This window comes from Ammospiza nelsoni, chromosome 2, assembly GCF_027579445.1.
Source record: "Ammospiza nelsoni isolate bAmmNel1 chromosome 2, bAmmNel1.pri, whole genome shotgun sequence".
Taxonomy (NCBI): Eukaryota; Metazoa; Chordata; class Aves; order Passeriformes; family Passerellidae; genus Ammospiza; species Ammospiza nelsoni.
The window spans coordinates 3369798-3391664 of record NC_080634.1 but is presented as its reverse complement, the minus strand read 5'-3'; the positions used below and the strand labels follow the sequence as shown (position 1 = coordinate 3391664).

At 40.6% G+C, this 21867-nt stretch overlaps 1 long non-coding RNA gene across 1 annotated transcript in view; it reads right to left on the bottom strand.

Moving 5' to 3' along the window:
* LOC132070302 (uncharacterized) overlaps positions 1-16324 on the bottom strand; it is a 39794-nt gene extending 23470 nt beyond the window's left edge. Inside the window, exons 1-2 of the long non-coding RNA XR_009417943.1 lie at positions 16261-16324; positions 14655-14784 (exon numbers count right to left, since the gene is read on the bottom strand). This is a non-coding gene — a long non-coding RNA (uncharacterized LOC132070302). The remainder of the gene's footprint in view (positions 1-14654; positions 14785-16260) is intronic.
* Between the last annotated feature and the right edge of the window lie 5543 nt (positions 16325-21867).

Here is a 21867-nt window from a genome sequence, read left to right as displayed (position 1 = left end):
GAACAGAAATCGAGCAAATTGCACCAATCAAAAACACACTAGGAAAAAGGATCTGACCTGAAGTATTCCACACAGGACTATAAACACAAACAGAAACGAGAAATCTTTTCTACTTCATAGAGGTAATATTTTCTTCTTTCAAAATATAAACTTCTTGCTGGCAGCAGTGCAGCACAAAGAGATAAAGCATGGCATGCCTTACATACTGGGGAAAAAAGGATCGCCTCTCTTTCCTTTTTTCCTTTACACACATTTCATCTTCCCTCTCCTTGTTTCTCCCCTTCCTTTCATGAAGGAAGATAAGTGCTGGCAGTGAAGTCACTGACACCTGTTTCCCAGTTAATTGCTAGTAAAGGCATTTTTGCCATTTCCCTAAGGATGGTGCAGCTTGGACTGAGAATATTTCAAATATTTCACATTCAAACAGGTAAGCCCAGTTCTGCAGCTGCTGGGACAAGTTTTTCTCTGAGCTAACCTGTCTTCAGAAGGACTTCTCTTCACAAAGCAGCATGGGCTCAACAGAGGATTCTGGGGAGCCACACAATTTAAAGGAAAATAATGTGAATAGCAAAGAAGGTAATTGGAAAGGTAACCAGGTATGTGTGGCAGGGAAGGCAAACATACAGAGGTGAGCTAAGTTAATTTACTGAAAGGTCAGAGCAGAATCAGTCTTTTGCTCTCCTTGTGCAAGCAGAAGGGGAGCAGATACCAGGAGAAACGTGCATTGCTAAGCAATTAATTTGCTTTATAACCACCATAAAGAATAGGCAGCTTGTACAAAAATGTCAAAGGGAGCATGGAGAGCAAAGGGGAGGTTTGGATTAGTGAATGACTGAGGAGATGGTGACTAAATGCCACTTTGCCACTGTCCCTTCACCTGTTCTGGAGACATTGTTTCCCTCCCATCCTTCCATCTCCCTCCTTGTAAAATTCAGCACAATTATTAGCAATGGAATCGCGACAAAATAATGATGGCATGGCTGTGGAGTACATCAATTTCTGCCAGCCAAAAAAGCTAAATATTATGACCTATAAAGGAATATCTCTAGGCATCTCACATTTCACTCTAATGACACAGGAAAAAAAGAAAAAATATCTATTGGAAAATAAAAAAATTCAGTGACTTCTCCTTCAATGCTGCATGATCAGTGCAATTGTTCACACCTCCCCTTCCAGCTCTTCAGATCTCTGATCCCTCACATGAGTAGAGCCCAGAAATGCTGCAATTTTACATGGAATAGGATGGGTGACTTCATTGACATTTTCTGTGCACTACTAGCCCTTGTAAAACCAGTTGAAGCACAGGTAATGTCAGCAATGACTGTGGCTTTTTGGTGTTCAAACTTGCAAAAGTTTGCCATTGGAGGTACAGAATCTGAGTTGGGAGATTTATAAATTCTCTTAAAAACCAAAACAAAAACAAACCCAAAACAAAACATCAAACAAAAACTCAAAAAACCAAAACTAACAACAACAACAACAAAAAAGAAAATAAAAAAAACCAACCTGCTTTTCCCTTTTTGTGAATGACTTTAAAATAGCTCACAGAATCAAGGAATCCATAAATAACAGATTTTGAAATTAAGAAATCTTAAAACACACATGCTCCTCCACCCAAGGTCTAGATTTGCTTTATTTGAAGACTGAAGCAAATAATCTTTTCCAAGGGAGTGGCTGCAAATACAACTTGCAATTTTGAAGAGCTCCGAAATTCCTCAGGGGAAGAACACGAAGCTCCCCAGTGCACGGGACGTCCCGGTTAGCTCATTTTATACCACATATTTGCATTAGCTGGCACTGTGCAACGTGCTCCCTCTCGCCATACGCTCCCTGAACTGCAGATTTCTCACTTTTGGCAGGTGAGCAATTGAGATTTGGCAGATCTCTCCCCTGATGTGTCATCTTTGGTATCAGCTCTCCTGCGCTGCCTTGGCCAGCAGATTCCAGCAGGATCCCACCCTGCTGCTTCATTACACCCTGGGATGGGATTTTTGCCATAAGCTGTGCAGCAGCCAGGTTATGCCAAGGTGAGAATCCCTCAGCTGTTATTGCATTCATCTTGGCGCTGACCTTTAAGCCTCTCTTGGTGCAGAATACACACTTTTTATGCTCACTGAGCTTTCCTTTTCAATCTACAGGTGAAATTATTGTGGAGGTTGTCTCTGCACTACAGTTTTTGTGAAAAGAAAACATAACATTTACTTTTTATATTGGAGAAACATCCTGGGAAAGGGCTGGCGTGCTCTTTAAATATGAAATTGCTTTTGCCCCAAATTGCTGTTGCTGCTCTCCAATATTCACTCATTTTCTTATAGGGTTTCTTTCCAGGTTCTGCAGGAAGGATAACTGAACTGTGCTTGCAAAAATTAAAAAGAAAAACCACAAAACTCATGTTTTGTTGTTTTTAGTTGGCTGGAGGCAGATGGGGGGACATAGCATATTTTATCCCTTCAAAGACTCTCTAGTCTTTTATCCATTTCTGTGTAATGCAGCTTTCTGGCTGTGTGGCACAGGATGCAGGATTAGCACAACCAGAAAACCTCAGAGCACATTGGCAGCCTCAGAAAGAAATGCTGCTTTGTAAGTCTGGTACCAAAGAAACAAAAACAGGTTTTCCAAACCCCTTCTATATCACATGGTGCTTGGAAACTTCTGAAGGGACAGACTGGCACATCACTCCTCCAGGAGCTCTGATATTGCCCCATGGAAGTACCAGGGAAGCAGCCCCCAAGATATTGACTTTATTCCTTGCTAAGTTATCCCTTCAATTCTGCTTCTCCCTTCACCAGTTCTGGGTCAGCATCATCATAAATTCCATTGGTAACTGATGCCACAGTTTCTCTTCACAATGAGAATGCCCTCAAAACTAAGGGAAAGGAAGGAGACATCTACCAGGTTACTTTCAATTATTTCACCTAGATTTTTTTTATGTTGAGGCAGAGATTTTTTTGTTCCTCTTCACTGCTATCATTGCTTTGATATAAATGTCCATCATGTGTTCCATAGAGAACCTTCTCAATTGCTCCATAGAGAACCTTCTCAATTGTCCAACATGCAAAAACCCACCCAATACAGCAGAAAAGAAGGCAGAAAAGCAACTAAAAAACATAAGAACCTGTCTGGCACCTTATTAATGCCTCCTTCAAGTACCCAAACAGTTGTCTCAATAAATCTCATCTGTCCTGGAGCACAGTATTTTTCAGCCTTATTATTTCCAATATCTTGCCTGCCATTTCTGAATGGTTGCTCAGAAACAAAAGCTTGGCCTTGAAAGGCAAGAGGAAGTTGCTCTATTTTCAGTCTGAATTGCCTCCTAATATAAGCACTGAAACGCTGAGAATCATGCAAACTCTCCAGTAAAATATGATGATAGAGTATACCTAGAAATACCTCAGCTTAATAGGTGTTGTGCCGTTAACAGTGGATTTTATGGAAGCTAGTAGATGTAAATCTGCCAGACAGACAAAGATTTACAGTAATATCCCCAGCAGTGGATGGTTTCCATCACATTTAGGACTGTCAGGCAGCTCGTGGGTTTTCCTCCATCCCTTTAGGCATGAGGGCCCTTTCATTTTATTTAGGAGCTGGATGTTCACCTTCAGGCATTCTGCACTGCCAGGGGAAGCTCTCCAATGCCCTGTCCCTTTTTATGGATGGAACCACAGCTCAGGTGCCCTTACACATCCTCATTTCCAAATAAGAATCTTGCCCTACATGCTGGACATAAAGCAGACAAGACCCAACCTCGTGGCACATGCATTTACATTGTTAAAGCACTGTCTGCACTACAGAGCCTGCATATTCACAAAAGCAGAGTGGAAAGCCCTGCTTTCCTCCCAGGGGGACAGCAGTAGGGTAAGGGGGCTGAAAACCTTTTAGGCAGCTCCAAAAAGCAGCATGGAAATGATCTATGGGATGCATCCCTATCAGAGAAGATGATACAGGCAACAGAAATAGGGGCAGCTGGGACTCTATCTTTTAAATTTGGGGTTGTGGTGGGGAAATTGATGTCAAAGACTAAAAAAAAACTACTTTTGGAGAATGCGATTCCTTCTGCTGAGCAAAGCCTTTCACCCAAGTGCTCACACAAACACATCAGGGCTCTGGAGGATTTCTCCAGCATGGTAAGAGACGCCTTTCTTGGGGTGAAAGAGAAGCTTCACACAAATCAAACTGCAATAACAAAGCAAAGCTTTAATTATACCCCACTGTTTCTGCTCTCTCGACTGTCATCAGTGGTATAATGAGCAAAATTATACGATGCGCCACATCAACCCAACTTTTCAGTGCTCACACTCATGAAGAGGAAAACCTCTGGCAATCAGTGCTAAACACAGAGTCTGACTGTGCTAATAACTGAGGGAAATCATCTCTGTACCACAACACTCCAGATGCAGAAAATCTCAAGCCTAGAAACTCCTCAAAAGCTGAGCAATTATGGGCTTAAATCTGCCTCTGATCAAGAACTTCAAAAGCACCCAATGTCCAAAAGAAAGATTGTTAGTGCTTCCTGCAGAGAACCCCTTATCTGCTCAAATCCTAATTAATCCTTCCAGCTGCTTCATTTCCAGCGGGAAAAAAAACCAACAGCGAAATACCTGCATCTCACAGGTTTATTCACAAAACAGCATCTTCCCCAACCAGCCAGCATCATGCCATTCCTAAAAACTCAGTTTTGGCACAAAAGCCCATAAATAATTCACTAGCAACACATTCTAAATACCACTTACCAATTACCAGTGAAACAGAGTACATTCAAATGCATCCTGTGGTACTGAAACTTATAACTGCAATTTCCATGGGAAAACTATCTGCAAGATGAATTCAAATACACTGAGGCAGCAAGATTTAAACTAAATTAAAACACTTTGCAGTTTTCCTTTTCGCCACAAATGCTGTAATGGGCCTTCTATTTAAAGGCTTTTTCTCTCAAAGTTTCACCATTTCAAATCCTGCTTTGCCCACAGCCTGCCAGGCATCTCCTGTCACCTTCACAGTGCGTCCCAGTGTTATTAAGCCAGGATTTATGGATTACAAGAGCAGAAGAGGTAATCACAATCCTTAATCTTACTCTGCACAGAATGGGTAAATGGAAAGATAACAAATGACAGCAGCTCTGCCTCATCCCTAGAACCGGTTAGCTCCAGTAGTTAATTACATTTACAATTAAAATTTTGTTCTTTATTTTGATTTTTGTAACTGTCTTAATTGCATTACTGGAATCCTACACTGCTTTTGTCATCCAGAGACCAGCAGCTTCTTTTTACAGCCTCAGCAACTTTGCTTCCTCTTCCTCCCCTGAAAATAGTTTTATGACAATGTTCAGAATGAGAATTCTTTGAAGTATCATTATGTTTGAAGGTGCAATTTCTCAGGAAGCTTTAGTTCCCTTTCCACTATTTTGATTCATGTGAAGAACAATTATTCAATTAATACTTTGGCAAAACATTCACAACTACACACACACAGAGAAATTAGGTTGATTCCCTAACCATGACTCCCTCCTACCTATATTTGTAACAATGCTTGGACAAATGGTTTCCAATTCCTGTTACAACCTGGAAGGAATTATTCAATCAAAATCCCCCTGTTTTTTCTTGTTTCAAGCCCACAATTCCAAATACAGTATCAGATGTCCTGGAAAATAACTATACATAATTTTGTGAAATTATTCACAAAAGGAAATTTTTTTGACCCATGCCTATATGAAACACACAACTGGGGTCACATACCCAAATTAATGAAAAAATGCATGGCTACTCAAACCCAGTCACTCAAACCTGGATATTCCATGAACATTTTACATTTCATGTTCATTCTTCAGCATTTTTCCTGGGATGCTGCTTTAAGGCTCCTGAGACAGAATATTTTTGCAATTTGGGCCATTTTATTGCTAGGAGATGGACACCGAAATATGAAAACTCTCCAGTTGTGAATTGCTCAACAGCACCACTGAAACCAGCAGAACCACCCGTAACTAAGATGAAGTCACTGTGGGACAAACTTAAAGCCAGCATTTTCTGACCATATGTACGTTTTCCCCACATTTTTGAAAATTAGGATATAAATTCATTTGAAACATGCGCACTACATGTTCTGCTCATGATTCAGCTTCACATACCTGCAATATTTCACATGGACCTGCCTGGGTTCCCCACAATCTGTAGGAGTGGAATCCCCTCAATTCCATATATTTATTTGCAGAATCTATTCCTGAATGTATTGCAGCCAAGTAAAAATTTCCTTCCCTGCTTAAAACTACTTTCTTTGTTGGTCTGAAATCTCAAGATTTAAGGGAAGGAAAGCAGGGGCAAGGAAACCATAAGAAATTGAAAATGAGGAAAACCATCCTTTCTACATCTCTGCTCACAGGAACAAAGGCTGTTGCTCTCTGAGCATTGCCAAAAAAAACTTCCTTAAGGAATTTTCTCCTGTGATTCCATCCCCTGGAGCACAAATGACAGAATAAATACAGGGCAGCTGCTGGGATTTGGCACCATTTGCTGTGCTGTGTCCCTGGAAAGCTGCAGCAGCTCGTGGCTGTGCCCAGGGCCCCTCAGGAGCTGCAATTTCACAGTTTGGCTCCCAGCTCTGCCCTGCAGGGCTGCTGCCCTAATGAGTTTCTGGAGCTCCACACACCCTGGGAAAGGCTCTGCCTGCTGCAGTTCCCCAACAGGTAACGCGGAAAACATCAGAGCAAAACAAAGGCAAAGCACATCAACACTGGGAATGCACTCAGAATGCTTTGGCAGAGGTGGATCTGTCTTTATTTTTTCCCCTTGCTGCTCTGTCATTGCCTTTTTCTCTATTTTTATTTCAGAGCACTGCCATGTTTGCTCTTACCCTGCTGAAGTGCAGGGATCACTTGGGGAGCTGGGGAACTTTGTATTTTCGCATGGCTCACGAGTGCTAATTGCAAACCATGACTTGATGCTCTTGGAAGAGCAAGGAAATTGAAAGAATTGGGAATAAGTCAACCAGGGAACTTCAGCTGAGGGGAAAAAATAAACAATTTCACGCACACAAGCTTTACAATAACTATGAATTCTTTCATATTTCCTTCCAAAGCCCTACAAACAAATTTCACAAGTGCCTTTCGGTCAGAGAAAGAAACTTCACACCTGGTGTAACCTCTGTAAGTGCTCATCTTTTACTTTTCACATCACTGTGTGGACATTCAAGAGACATCTTAATAAAGCAGGGATTTATGAAGTCACCTTCCAGCCACTAAAATCTCAAGAGCATTCATCCAGGACACTGACATTTTTATGCAGCCAGCAGTGAGATTATGGCTGTATGCTTGGCTTCAAATCTTTTACTTGAAAATAAAATAAATCTGAAAAAAAAAAAAAACCATCCAAACCTATGGATCAGCATAAGGAAGATGTTGGGTGGCCATTTCATTCTCACTTTGAGATTTACTCAAAAGCTCCAAAAAAAGTATTTAAGTATTATTTGGGGTTTAAGAAAATACAGCAAATTAAAAAAGAACGCAGCAAAAAAACCTCAAAAAACCAACAATCAATCTCATAGAGTGAAGATTCATTTAAATAGTGCCTCATTGTGTTTTAGAGTGAAATGATACAGAACAGCTTACTATTGTACAGGTATTTGCTGTAACTCATCATCCAACTTGCAAATAAAGATATTTATAGTATTATAAATACTATATTTTAGTATCTATATAAATATATATATTGATAGTATCAGAATTGCTCTCTTAGGGAGACATCTCATACCCAGCAACTATTTCAACCTCAGGTGACTGATGTCCTCCCTTTGGATCATACAGACACATTTCATCCACTTTCCTAGCCCATATCTCACCAAATTAGCTACAATTGGAGACTTCTCATTTCATTGCAAGAGGTGCTTGGGGGAAAGGTTTAACCAGGAAAATCCTGCACTGTGCCCAGTTCCCTTCTCATCCTCCTTGTGCCTGGAGATGGCTTCTAAGGCTGCCCCAGAGAATTCCCAGTGCCTGGAAAGGCATGAAGAGTCTGTAGCCCCCCAGATCTTATTTCTTTCCCTTCTTGATATCAGGTGTGAAGTTTTCCTGGAGAAAATTGTCAATCACCACAGCCTTCTCCTAAGATAATCTACAGCACCTTTGCAGTGGCATGGGGTAAATGCACCTTGCATTTGCCCAAAAACCTGGGGTGAATCCAGGGTTGCAAATCCCTCAGCAACCCTGGATTCATCTCAAGGACTTTTCCACATCCCAAATTCCTCCCCAGGCATCACTTTGGGACAGCAGACAGCACCTCCAGGGGGAGAGGGCTCATCTCCCACCCCTCTCCCTTCTGGAAAACAGCCCAGCTGCTCAGGGAGGGAAGGCAGGCTGTCTTTGCTTTGCTCTCCAATTTGATAAAGCAGGAGAGGTCAAGGGAGGCAGTTGAGGATGGATAAAGTTCTTCACTTAGCCAGAAAAGCAATCACATTTATTTCTCCCTGAATTTGTCATGAGGAAGATCCAGAGGGCCTGAAGCCAGCACTGCCACTCTAAAAGCGCTGCTGTGCCAAAATAAAGGCACAAAGAGCTCCCTGAGGGATATATTAGGGTCTTGTTCAAAACCTGGATTTCTGCTGCTCTGCTTCTTCAAAGGTTCCTCTCTTCCCCACTCTTAAAAAAAGCAGATTTGGGATTGCAAAAAGGAGGAACAGCACTGAGCCAGGGGGGGAAATGGAGAAGAAAATTATTAAAATAGGAGCTGTCCTCCCACTACACACAAGTAACATTCTGACAGCTTCTCCAGGTATAATGTCATATAAAAAGCATTCTGAATTAACTTCAGACCTTTTTAATTTCTGATTTCAAATTAAACTTCCTCTAAATGCCCGCCCACTTTGAGAAAGACAATTTAATTAATTCCCTGAAGATATATTTGAAGAGACATGAGAGCCACCCCCTTAAGGATAGGTAATAAGTGTTCTGCACAAAATGGGAGACAAGGAGAAAATACCCACAGAGGATGTTAAAGCCTGGTTTGTGTCATCTGAGGTAAAAAAAGTAAAATCTAAGAATGAAACTGTGCCAGCAGCTGTAAAGGCTGCTAAAAATCACCTTGAACATTACTTCCGACTCCTGCAAGTGACTCAAACTCACAGTTCTATCCATGGTAATATTTTTAACAATTTTGCTGGCTTTATGGGGAAGATTCCTTGCTTTAGCCCAAGACTCAGAACTAGACAGAGGTTTTGGTAAAAAGATGGTATTAAAAGAGGACAACTGCAGAAATCTCCAGGCATCCCAACACCTTCAGCATATGGGAGCTGTCATTTACCAAATCAGCCTGGACATCAATCCATAAGAAACCCCACACAACTGATTCTGGGCATCATATAAAGCAACCCCACATACCTGATTCTGGGCATCACATAAGTCCCCCTTTGCAGTTCCATGTTCTGCCATTTTTCGCATCTAATCTGGATTTTGCTACTCCAGAACCATCAAAGCACCTCATTAAATAGTCAAAGGATCACTAAGCCATCAGTCTACAGAAGGAGCCAAAACTGCATTTACTTTCTTTTCTTTAATCTCCCAGACCCTAATTGCCATATTGACAAAAAGAAACAGTTGTTTACCTTCTAAAGTCTCAGGAGTGCCTGCCAAATTAATCCTTTTAAGCAGTGTTTCTCCAGCTCTAGAAAGAAGCAAGCAGCATGCAAAGCAGTGAGATGCTCCCCTAAGAGGCAGTAAACACACACTGCCTCAAAATTAACCTTGACTATTATAACTTGTCACAGATTTCTTCTTTCCTGTCTCACAGAGCCCAGAGGTTTCTGCTTCTCAGAGCACTCAGACTTTGAAACTTATGCAAAAATAACATAGATGGGTGCAGGGGCCAAAACAGAGTCAACGTGGCGGAGCAAAGGTATCTAAAGAGCCCACAGAATCCTAAAGCATAAAGAAATTTATTTGTGTGTATGTTAGACTCCTGGCAAATATGAAAATGACCTGCACATCGCAAACACTGTGAAACAGTGAATTGTGCTAATGAATTCTGTGATGCCGTGTCCTATAATGAACCAGTGCTGTACATTTTAGAGCACCAATAATTTTCCTTCCCCAGACTGAACTATCACCCACTCTATAAATAAATTCACAGGTGTTGGAAGTTGGTATCTAAACTGACTTTTGTCTTACAACTGAAACATTGAAACAAGTATTGCTTCCTGTTAGATGATGCTAAAAATTCAGTTTGCAAAGAAAATTCAATTTATTGCAAAAAACAAGGACAAATGCTCTGTGTATCAGCTCCAAACTGCAAGAGTGCTGATGGGCTTTAGTCACAACCCCAAATAAACTGAAAAACCCCGAAAGATTTGCAACTTTTATCCACATATTGCCCTCTGTCTGCCCTGAAGTAAACCAGGGCTCACCAGAGAGACTCTCCCATTTTGTCTGCAGCAGGAAATACACCCCAAATACTGAATTGGGTCAATGGCAGGAAATTCAAATCAGGGAGCTGCATGTTCAGGTGCAATCCAGCACACAGCATGCATGATTGCCACTTCTTTGGCTTTGCTGTTTTACGGGTCTCAGAGCCTTTATTTGGTCCCCCACTGCCACCTCCAAATTTCACTGACTCACAGTTGTTTGCCCCAGCATTATTTCAGTCTAGAAGGGTTTGGAAGAGTTCTTTTGCAAAAAAAAAAATCAAGCCAAAGTAAAACCTATTTTGAGAAGAAATATGCAAGAAAGGAAGTTTTTAGGTTGCTGCCTAGGTTCTGAGTGAGATCAATGGGAATAAAAGCCACTGATATATTTTATATACACTTCCTTTATATCTCTTCAGACAAGTATAATACAGATAGTTGCTCCAACCTTACTGTTTAGATAGAGTGGCAAGTGACAGGGCCTTCTCATTTTGCCAATTCATTATGTCACTTGTCAAGATTATTAAAAAAAATAAGCAAGTTTGGAACAATAATTTAGGAGAGCATTTCACTTCAGAGTTGCTTCCCAGGCATTAACTGATAATTCCACTATGAAAAAGTGAATATTCTTTTGCCCCACTGCCCAAGACTGATCTTTGCTTGAGGGATCATCTCTCTGCTGACAAATAGTAGCACTCGTCCCATTCATTGGACTTGGGATGGACCAGAGTTTGCAAGAGGATATTTTTATATAAATAGAGTAACACAATCAGCAGTAGCCAACAGCCCATGTGCTTGAAAGATCTGCAGCAGCAAATACAAAATTGAATATTGGGAAGAATGAGGAGGAAAAAATGGTAAAACTCTTCAGTGAGGACTGGCACAACTTCCCTCCTGTTTTCTATGCATGGACTTCTGCAGCTCCAGAGCGCACACAGCTATTTGCATTCTCACCCAGAGAGCAACAGGCTAAAAATAGTGCTGAAAATCCTCTCTGGATACTGAGCAGTGCTCCAGGAACTTTAAATTTAAGCCCATTTTTTCCCTAGCAATTACAGGCAGTGTCACAGAAAGGGAACCCAGGGCTTATCACTCTTTGCAGAGATGTTCCCGTTTGCAAGGGAAACCTTGTGCCTGTAATACATATTAATGCAGCAGCATGCCTGTGCATGCTCACTTCAGGTTCTTGGGAGCCTCCTGCCTTGATGCCTATCCCTTTGCCACAGCTGGAAATAAAATAATAAAGTGCAGCTGCCTTTGCCTTTCAGACACCCCCAGGCACTGCAAACTTTTAAATTTGATACCTGGTACCACAACCCCTGCTCTGCAGGGCCCACTGTGCTAACTGTGCACTGAGAGGCCTGGTTTAGATATGCAATGAAAAACTGCAGACCTGAATGCAAGGTAAAAATCACCATAACACGAGATCAGATTGGCAAAATGCTGCTAATACTGAAAAATCCACCAGCAAGAAAGATGACCACTAGTAACACCAACCAGAACAGAGGAATGCCCTGAAAATGAGCTTTTCAGAGAGCTGTTATTCATTCAAAACATTTCTATTTTAATATGCAGGGTGAATGGTAGCTAGAGCACAATGTGGCACAGCAATTATTGTTGGGTTACCTGACTAAAGATACCAAGAAATTAACTAAACTAAGAAATATTCCTTCATTCACGTTTCCTTTTCAGTGTATCCCCCTGACCTCTGAAAAGAAGGCTGGTCTCCCCACCAGGTTGTGAAGAAGCAGACCATTTTCTAAGGAGACCAAATCCATATCTCAAGAGGCCACTGGCATCTCCCATCACACAGAGAGAGGAACAAAACCCTGAAAATACCATCAGTACATCCCCTCAGTAACAAAACTGCTGTTAAAAGTGTGGATCTTGGAGTGAGTTGATTTCTTTCATCCACAGCTTTTGTTTCTAATTACTGAGAAGGAAGAAAATAAATGATAGGAAAAAACAGTTCTTAAGGAAATGTTCCCACTCAGCTTTTCAAACAGAAGCTGTCTGGTTGGAGGTTCTAGGGTACCCAGATTTTAATTTCCACAAAAACCATGCTCAGAGCCGTGATCCCACACACTCCCAGCTATTGCTGTTGTTCCTAGAGAAAAAAAGAAAAGCAGAAACTCCTCAATGCAGGAGTTGTGCCATAAAGAGCACTGAAATGAAGTCTACAATACATAGGAAATGCCAACAACACATGAAATAACACTCCTTTGTTTTCTCCATGCTCCAAAGATACACCTCCAGGATTTCTGTGACAGGCAGACAGTTTGTTTCCTTTAATCTCCACTTGGATCTGTACCTTAGCATTTCCTCCAAAGTCCTGCCCTACTTTTAGCAGCAGCAGGGCAAAAACACATGAAGAGAATAAACAAGCTGTCTCTTGTTGAATCTCTGGAAAAGGAGTTGTGTCCCAGCTGGGATGGAGGTGCACAAGACTCAGAGAGTAAGGAGTTAGAGTTAAATAAAATACTATAAATAAATAGATAAAACAGAATAATAATAATATACTATATAAGGAAGATAAGGAGGGAGTTGAGCTCAACAGATACAAAGCCTGAAGTCAGTCTTTGTGGGTACTGTATCTGCTTCCAGAATCAGAAATCCTGACTGTGAGGAAAAAACCAGCAATATCTCCGCAAAAGAAACATTAATGTGAGATAGGGCATGGCTATGCAAGTGAAGAGTGGCATAATTGATTTCCTCAAATGTGCAAAGTCCTGAAATATTCAGTCACCACGTGCAGACTTGAGGCTCTGTAATTGTTTGTACTAAAATCACCATTCTAAGGGACCACACGGAGCACTTTCCTGAGCAGCATGTCTTATTTCCTTGACTAAAACAATTAAAATCTTCATTAAGCTACAGGCACACAGCTACTCCTGCAAATCTGAGATTCTCAAAACTCTCTTTATCTCATCTGTCATCACTTGATGGCCTTTAGGAAGGCAAATGTGCACCCTGCAATCATTTTGCTGTGAATCTCACCAGAAACTGTTGCCACACAACAATTTAATGTAAAATACAATGTAATTTATTGTGGCCTTTTATTACTCTGTCCACACAGTTCACAAGTCACTTTTAAAGTGATCAGAAACACACTCCGCCTATGCTTTAATCAAAAAAAGACGCTAAGAAATGCCTTTTTTTTTTTAAAGCAGGATAAGCATTCCCAACAACAGTTCCTCTGAAAAATGAAAACAAAAGGAATGAAAAAGTGCAAACTATAAACACCCAAACTGCATGTGTGACATTACTGCTTCCCTCGGTCCTCTTAAAGATTTATTGTCTTTGGAGATGCTGCCTCTCTACAGCTCTCACAGCAAGGCTGCATCGTGCTGACAGCCCAGCCAAGGCTCACAGGAGAAATAAAGGAGAGTTCCTGAAACACGAATTGAGCTTCCCTTGACTTCGCAGTCCCTCCCTCCAAACCCTTATTTCTCCTCCAGGAACAAATGAGGGGCTGGAACACGTTGTGGGAATTGTTATTTAAGAGCAAAGTACTGCTGCAGTACGCCTCTTTTTAAAATCATTATGTTAGTTTTTGATAGATATTCATGTTCCAAGCTATTAAAATTGTTGGAACTCAGCTTGCAACGTTGCTATAAAAATCACTGTCTGCTGAAAACACATTGGGAAATTGGTCCTACTGGAACTGGACCAGAAGCCAGAAGGGCATTTTTTATTTTCCATTTAGGAAGCAGTATCTGCATTCCTTTTTCCAAAACACGCCAAAATCCAAACCAGGCCTCCACAGCGGCTGTGCTGCATTGCTGGTGCTTCAAAATCCAGCTGACTTTGCCCTAAAATATTCACTGTATCAAGGTAAGAAGTGGACAATGAGGCAAAGAAAGAGACATATTAAATCAGCCTACATCCCACACACAGGACTTCCAGGCAAGATCTTCACATGTTGCAGAAAAATCAGCATAGAAGAGCTCTCTCGTAATAGAATAGAAATATTGGCTACAGTGTAATATCTCCCTGCTGCTTCATTGCTGTACAAAGAAAACCAGAATTGGGGGTTTCGCTAGCAGTGAGGCAAGCAAAAAAAATTAAAAAACAGCAAAGAATTCCCCATAAAGTGGAATAATTAAGGAGAACATTAATGAGGAGGAAATGAATACAACCTTGCTTACAACCGCCTACACATGTTTCTGAAAAGACTGTCCCCAGTTTGTCGTACTTTCATGTAAAAATAAGATGTTTCACACTTCCTACAAGCCAAAAATGAACACAGAATAGCTGCTGCTATTCTGGCTTACCTCTGAAGCCATCAGTTCATGTGGCCACGTCCTTAAACACATTTCAGCATTGCTGTCACCATCCAAAGCAGCCCAGCATCGCAAAATTTCTCTGACTGTAATTAAACAGCTCATTTCCTTTTATTTAATCCTGAAAAGCAATAAGATGTTATTAGCAGGTGGAAGTTTTAATGCCAGTTTATTAGCAGCCCTGACTGGGTGCCTGCTGATAGTTACTGTGGGGGCCAAAAGGTTAACAAGGCTTGGCTGGGATGCAGCAGCTTGCCAGGTGTTTTCCTTGTGGCTGATGGAGCACAGCCAATTGAAATTATCAGTTTTTAGCCACTAGCAACTCTTCCTTGCAATGTGGAAACTTGGTTTTCCTTAAATGCAAAATTTAAACAAAAAAAAAAATCATCTTTTTCCTCCTGTCTCTCAGTGCAGCAACTGCCACATGATTTGTAATAATTAGATCCAGTAGCAGCCAGGTTTCTCTTTGATTTCAGCAGCTTCCTCACAAAGTAGGAGTACAAGGATAGTGCAGCACTTTAAAGTGATAAGGATCTGTTCAACAAAATAAAGTTTCACAGCTTTCTGAATTGTGTAAACAATATTTAAGGCACAGAACAGGTGTTAAAATTTTTCTGGAGGAGCTTTAATCACCTAACTCATATCTGCAGAGTTATAATAAAATAACAAAAATATGATTAAATGTGAGGCAAGCATCATGCATGGATAATAAAAGAAATGCACACTGTGGTTTTGGACTGAATACACAGGTATTTGGTCCAAACTAAAGCAGATGGCAAACCAAACACACAGGTCTCCACTTCATCTTGCAGTTCCTGTGGTTCTCTGATTGCTTTTATTTATTTTGTGCATGTAAAATTAGGCAGATGAAAGACAGAGGTGAGAGATTCATGTTCCCCAAATTCATTGTTAGGGGGGAAAAAAACCAACACAAATTCTCTTATGCACAGCAGTGTCCTGAAAAACACATCCATCAAACCCAAGTAAATGATATTAGTTGAGTTTGCAGGTTGTTACCTTGTATTTCTCCCTATTTAGGAATACACCCTAACTAGAGAATTCCCCAAAGCATGACTCTATTCTTCTAGGGTTGTCCTTTTGAACATGTTTTTGACTCTACAAGTATTTCAGAGGGTTTCAAAGGCCAGTGAAGCCCTCACTACACTGATACCAAAAGCAGCCCCAGCAAAGCCAGGATTTTGCAATAAAATAGCTAATTCCAAATGGAAAAATAACCACTGTGGGCTGGGAGAGCAGGGGGATTTCTGTGCAGAGACATCTGAAAATTATTTTCCAGATGAATTCTGCTTCCTGAGGAGCTTGTGTCTTTGGGGGGCTATGAAGTCACAGAACATTTCTGGCAATTTATTTGAAAATCACTTTATTAAACTGTTCAGCCTCATTCCCTGCCTGTCCATTGTATTGGATCTCCACATTGTACTGCATATCGTTCTCAGAGTGCTGCTAATGACAACAAAAATCTTTGTTTCCTGCAGAAACCTCAGAGAGATAAAGCTGAATTATCATCAAGCACAGGAGGTACAATAGGACATGCTGTACTCATATTGTTGTTATTCATATTTCCAGAGTCCCTTACCCTCAGGGTGGTTTTCACACACACAGCGCCCCACAGCAGCACAGCTCCTGCTCCTTCATCCTCCAAGGCTCTCCCTGCCCAGCCCACCCAGCCCCTTTTATCCCAGTTATCTTCACTGGCCACAGCTGCCACCCAGTTAAGGACATCACAGCTGCAGCACATTTAGAACAACCAGGATCGGGGCAAGGCCATTTACATAATACATAGATTTTACTAGGACTCCTACTATAAGGACAAACCTTGAATTGTGGCATGGAGGCAACTTTTTCCCAGTGTTTGTCCCTCTCCATGGTGAAAAAACACACTCAACCCTTAATATGAAGTTTGAATTTTCCGCATTCCAGCCTGTGTTTGCTGTCCCTCATCCCGTCACTGTGCCCCTGTGAAAAGAGCTCAGCTGTCCTGGCAGCTCCCACCCACTCCAAATCTCACCAGCCGAGCCACAGCCACCCCAGCAGCAGAGACTGTGCCAAAAGCCAGTCAGGGAAACAAGAAGCACTCATCAGAGCCTAAAAGGCACCCAGGGAATGCCTTTTTTGCACTGGAGAAATCGGCACTGGCTCTTTCCACTGACCTTGTTCATGTGTATGGAGATGGAGGGTTTGCTCCATGACATAGCCAGGGCCAGAAGTGAAGCTGAGCAGAGATAATTGCCTCCTAAATGCTCAACCCATCCTGAAATCAGGGAAGGTTTTTGCAAGGTTTCCCTCTGGTTTGCAAATGTAAACAAGGCCCAGTTCATTGCCATCAGAATTACTATCATCTAATAGTAATAATTTAATCTAATAATAACAGTAATATCTATTATCTATAGATTAGAGATAATTATCTATTATCTATAGATATTAAAGATTATATATATATATTATTGTTAGATTATTATCTATTATCTATAGATACTTTAGATATCTAGGTAGATTATAGACAATAATTATCTATTATCTATAGGCATTATAGATAATATATATTATTGTTAGATTATTATCTATGATCAATAGATATCCTTCTTCTGGAAGAACCTCCAGTATTCCTCAGTGAGCAACTTTTTGCTGTTAAATTGTTTGAAATCCAGCAGTAGCATTACACAATGCATTTTTATTAGCACATTAGCCAGGAAATTATTCCAGAACACAACAGCTTTTCTGAAGTGGATTTAAATTATCATCAATCATTCAATAAAATCTACAGAATTTCCCCTTTTTGCACATTCTGTCAAACAGCGCTGGATGTTTTCCTGACTAAGGCTTATGGTGGCCAAAAGGCATCTCTGAGAAGTCTGTGCTGTCAAACTTGGGCATGGGGGATATGGTGTGTGCTTTAAAAGGCAAAATTGTTCTTGGAGTTTATCCCCCTCTGCTATTAGTTCATTTTTCTTCAACACTGCAGTCTTCACAAGAATGGCATATCATCATTTCTCAAAATATATTTTGACATATCGATCAAGTAATCACAGCCAACCAGTTTTAGCAATTTAGTGAAATATATATTTATTTTTCTCAACGTTCTTCTGCTCAGTTTCTTTCCATGGTGTTTTGCTTTCCCCCTCAATGCAGTCCAGCCCTATAGCAGCCTCCTATTCATATACAAATTGTGTTTGAGCTGCCCAGGAATCCAGTGCAGCAATCCTACAGGCACTTGGCACAGACACAGCACTCTTTCCTAATTAATCCAGAAATATTTCTCACTATGTAAAACCATCAGGGCCCAAAGCAGAGTGAAATGTGGATTGCAGCATCCTCACTGCAGGTAGATGCTAAAATGGCCGAGGCTGTACCTGTTCTGCAGCTGGGCAGTCCATGTGTGAGGCCTCTGACAAACACCACACAGATTTAAATTAATTCCATCTGATCCTGATGAAATGTTAAGTCAGGACAAATGCAGTAATCCTGTACTCACTCCAATTGTTGTGTCATTTCAGAGCAAGGTGCAGCCTTGTTTCAGCCTCTTCCTGTGAAAATAAAATTAAATCATTTATCATTTGGAATTATCCGTGGCCTTATCATAACTTTAATTGACAGTATATTATATACCTCACTTTTCCTTGGAAATTTAAATTTAGCACATGGATTTTTTTTTTATTAGAAAATAATCACCCAATGCTTCCAGCTTAGTAAAAGCTCACAAAGTAACAGAAATTGTGTTAGGTAAGGTGGCACAAGTCATCTAGGCCAGAAGAATCCTTTCCAAAAAGGATATAATTATATATTTAGGATATAATTATATATTTATATCCTTTGACTAAATGAAGTCTAGCTTGTACTGTTAAGATTTATAACAGGACCTTGGTGTGTGGGATTCTGTGGCTGTGGCCTAGGAGCCCAAATTTTCTTTTAACATGTATGTTAGCACATTCACGTACATGGGCATGTATGCATAGAGCTTACCTATGAGATAAAAAATATTTTTATTTTAAATATTTTATTAACATGTGTTCCTTTGTCTCTTTCTCTTTTTTTTTTTTTCAGATCTCTATATATCTCTAACATATCTCTAATATAACATATCTCTAACACTGTACAACCAGGGTGTGACTTTCAAAAACAGTCAAGGGAATGTTCTATTTCTTCAGCAAGAATGGATGTGTTAAAAAATAAATAAATATATAAATAAATATATTTCCAGAGAAACCAAATTGCAAAACTGAAAACATTACAAGGTGAGAAATGGGAGGGAATGTAACAGATTCAGCACAGTTGGATCTAAGCAAAGAACCTTAAAATCTCACAGAGAGCTTCACCAATATCTTGCAGAGAGGAATTCACCCAAGTAAGCTTGAATATTGATGCCAAGGTACAGAAAGGCAACTAAAATCGTTTGGTCCAAAGGTAATAACAAAGTGTCACAGGGAATTTCCTGGACAGCTTCCTTTTTCCCAACATTTTCCAAACTTTGCCAGGAAAAACCTGAGGTGTATTTGACAGCCAGGTAAAGAAGATGAAAGTGGAAAGGGATGAGCAAAGTCTAGAAACAACATGGCAGGTCAACCATGCAAGAAAATCCAGCAGCAGCCAGGTTTTGTGTAAAGATGCAGCTGTCATTTATATCATTCTGCTCCTTGTCTTTTTTGTTTGTGTCCTTTCACAGGTACAGCTTGTCTTTTAGACAGCCTTGTCTCTGGAACAAGGCTTGTTATTTCACAGTGTGTTTTATTCAGTTTCCAGCAAAATCAGTCCCTGAATGGATGAGATTCCTCATGGTATTACTCCAATATAAATGTTAAACAACAATATTATTGTTATGCTATATAGCTGATCCACATCAAGGGATTTGGAGTTGATTCATTCATCATTGTCAGGCAGGCAGTTTAAATTCCATTCGAGCCCATATGCAACAGCCCAAGAATAATGTGATCACTTTTTAAGGATGTGAAAGGAAAGGGGGTCTTGGGAACAATTCAGGATGGAAGAAGCTCACTTAAAAGCTGCAATCAAACTGGAGCTCTGCAGCTTAAGCTAAATTACTGTCCCAAAGCCCTGTCTGCAGGGCACTCCTCAGGCTGGTGTAGGAGTGAAACACTGGGGAAAGGCTGCTCTGCGCTGCCCTGGACCTCCTGCCACTGCCAAAATCCTGGGGCCATGGACTGGTTTCAGTGAACAAGGTGAAAAGTGCTCCCCAAAGGGACACAGTGCTGTTGCAGTAAGGTAGGAAAGCTATAAAATAAAGGCCTCATAAAATCAGGCCTGCTCTGTTAGATCGGTGGCTGATCATTTCTTCTAAGAGAAGCTAGCACTTGGCAAGTTCCCATGTCAAAACAATCCTGGTATGAACAGTTTGTTACCATAACAATCTATTCCTGGGTGAAAAACAACTAGCACCTACAGAAACGTTCAATCTATCCCATGAGAATCAGTGAAGAAAATATGTAAACAATTTAAGAATAGAGAGATTTGATGGCCAAGTAAAACACCTTTTACTAACCAATAGAGTAACTGGCAAGAAACCAATTGGAGTCTGTAAAACAGCATAGAAATGAGTTATGTGAATAAAGAAGAACCTTTTTCCTGCATGAAGAAAATGGAATCTCACATGATTTATTCCAATTCAATATTCCACAGCAGTCAGTGATATTTTGTAGGCAGCTGGCACTGGGAGATGTTGGGTGTTGGATTTTTGGGTTCTTCCCAGCGTGATGCTGAGAATTTCCTTGACTTGAACTCAGTGAGGGCCTGCAGGGCAGCCCAGCAAGAGAAGCACTGACTTGCCAGAGAGGACATCAGGCAACAACAACTAATTCAAGCATATTTGTCTGGGAAACAAAAATGCTGAGCTCTCCAGTGGGCTCCCTTGTCCCCTCAGCCAGCCAGCAGATTCAGACTGAAAGGTTTCATCAAGCATTTCCTAGAGAACATGGGATTTTTTTGGTGCATGGATGCTTCTTTCTGCATTCACATTAAAGCTTCAGTGCCGTTCTGCCCTCAGCACTCCACTTTCTCCCCTGCCAGAACCTGCAGACATAAACTTTTCTTCTGCTTGGTATCATTTCCAAATGAACTTTCAGGAAGTCCTTCTGCTTTACCCAGTCACCACATTCCATCTGAAGCAGCATCCCTGCCATCAAAATAAAACTGCATTGGGCTCCAACACAATCACCAGGCCTAGAACTGAATGAAAGTTCACAGATAATCTGAAAACAAGAACACTGAGCTTTATCTGGCTCCAATTCCACTGGAGGCCTTATTCTTACTTATCATGGCATGCAAGCCACACCATGCAAAGCTCAGAATATATTACCCAAACAAGCTTAATTCCTTTCCTTGACAGCAGACTTCAAAATGGGTACCAGAGATAAGCAATTTGGGAATTATCTTTTTTTTTTTTTTTTTTGATACAAATTAGTGGAGTATCTCAGCTTAGCATGGCAGTCAGGGACCAAAGGCAATTTAATTGGATGAAATACAAAACCAAGGTCCTGACTCTCCATGTTCAGTGAAAAACTCAAGGGATTCTTGCAAGTTTGGGCATTCAGTCTCTGTTTTCTTTAAATGCCAAAGGAGATCAAATTCTGAATATTATGTTTCACCTGGGGAGGTTTAGATTGGGTATTAGGGAAAATTTCTTCATGGAAAGGGCTGTTGGGTACTTGAAGAAGCTGTCTGTGTGAGTCACCATCCCTGGAGGTTTTGAAAAGAGGTGTAGATGAGGAGCTCAAGTCCGTGATTTACTGGTGGACTTGGAAGTTTGGACTTGATCTTAAAAGCCTGTTCCAACCTAAAAAATTCTTGAATTTGACTTGCACTGTACTTCTCATTTGGAAAATTCCGTATTGCAGGTCAAAAAAAAAATCTGTGAAATGCTGGTGGATTGCTTATTAAATGCTTCACGAGGAAAAACATAACAAATATAGCTTAAGATATCACTAAGCATTAATAGTGACAGTGGGCTATAAAAAATAAAATTAGGATAGGTAAATCTAAAAGCATGATTCTAAAATGAAATGTTTTCTCTGTGTAGTGCAATGAATTTGATGTAGTAAAACAGTTTTGCCTCTTAAAAAAAAAATAATTTCTCTCTCTCTGCAGCAACAGTTTCATCTTGTTCATTTTTCTTTTTTCATTTTACCTAACAGCTGTGAGGTCAACAAAACGTTCCCCACAGAAAAATATTTTC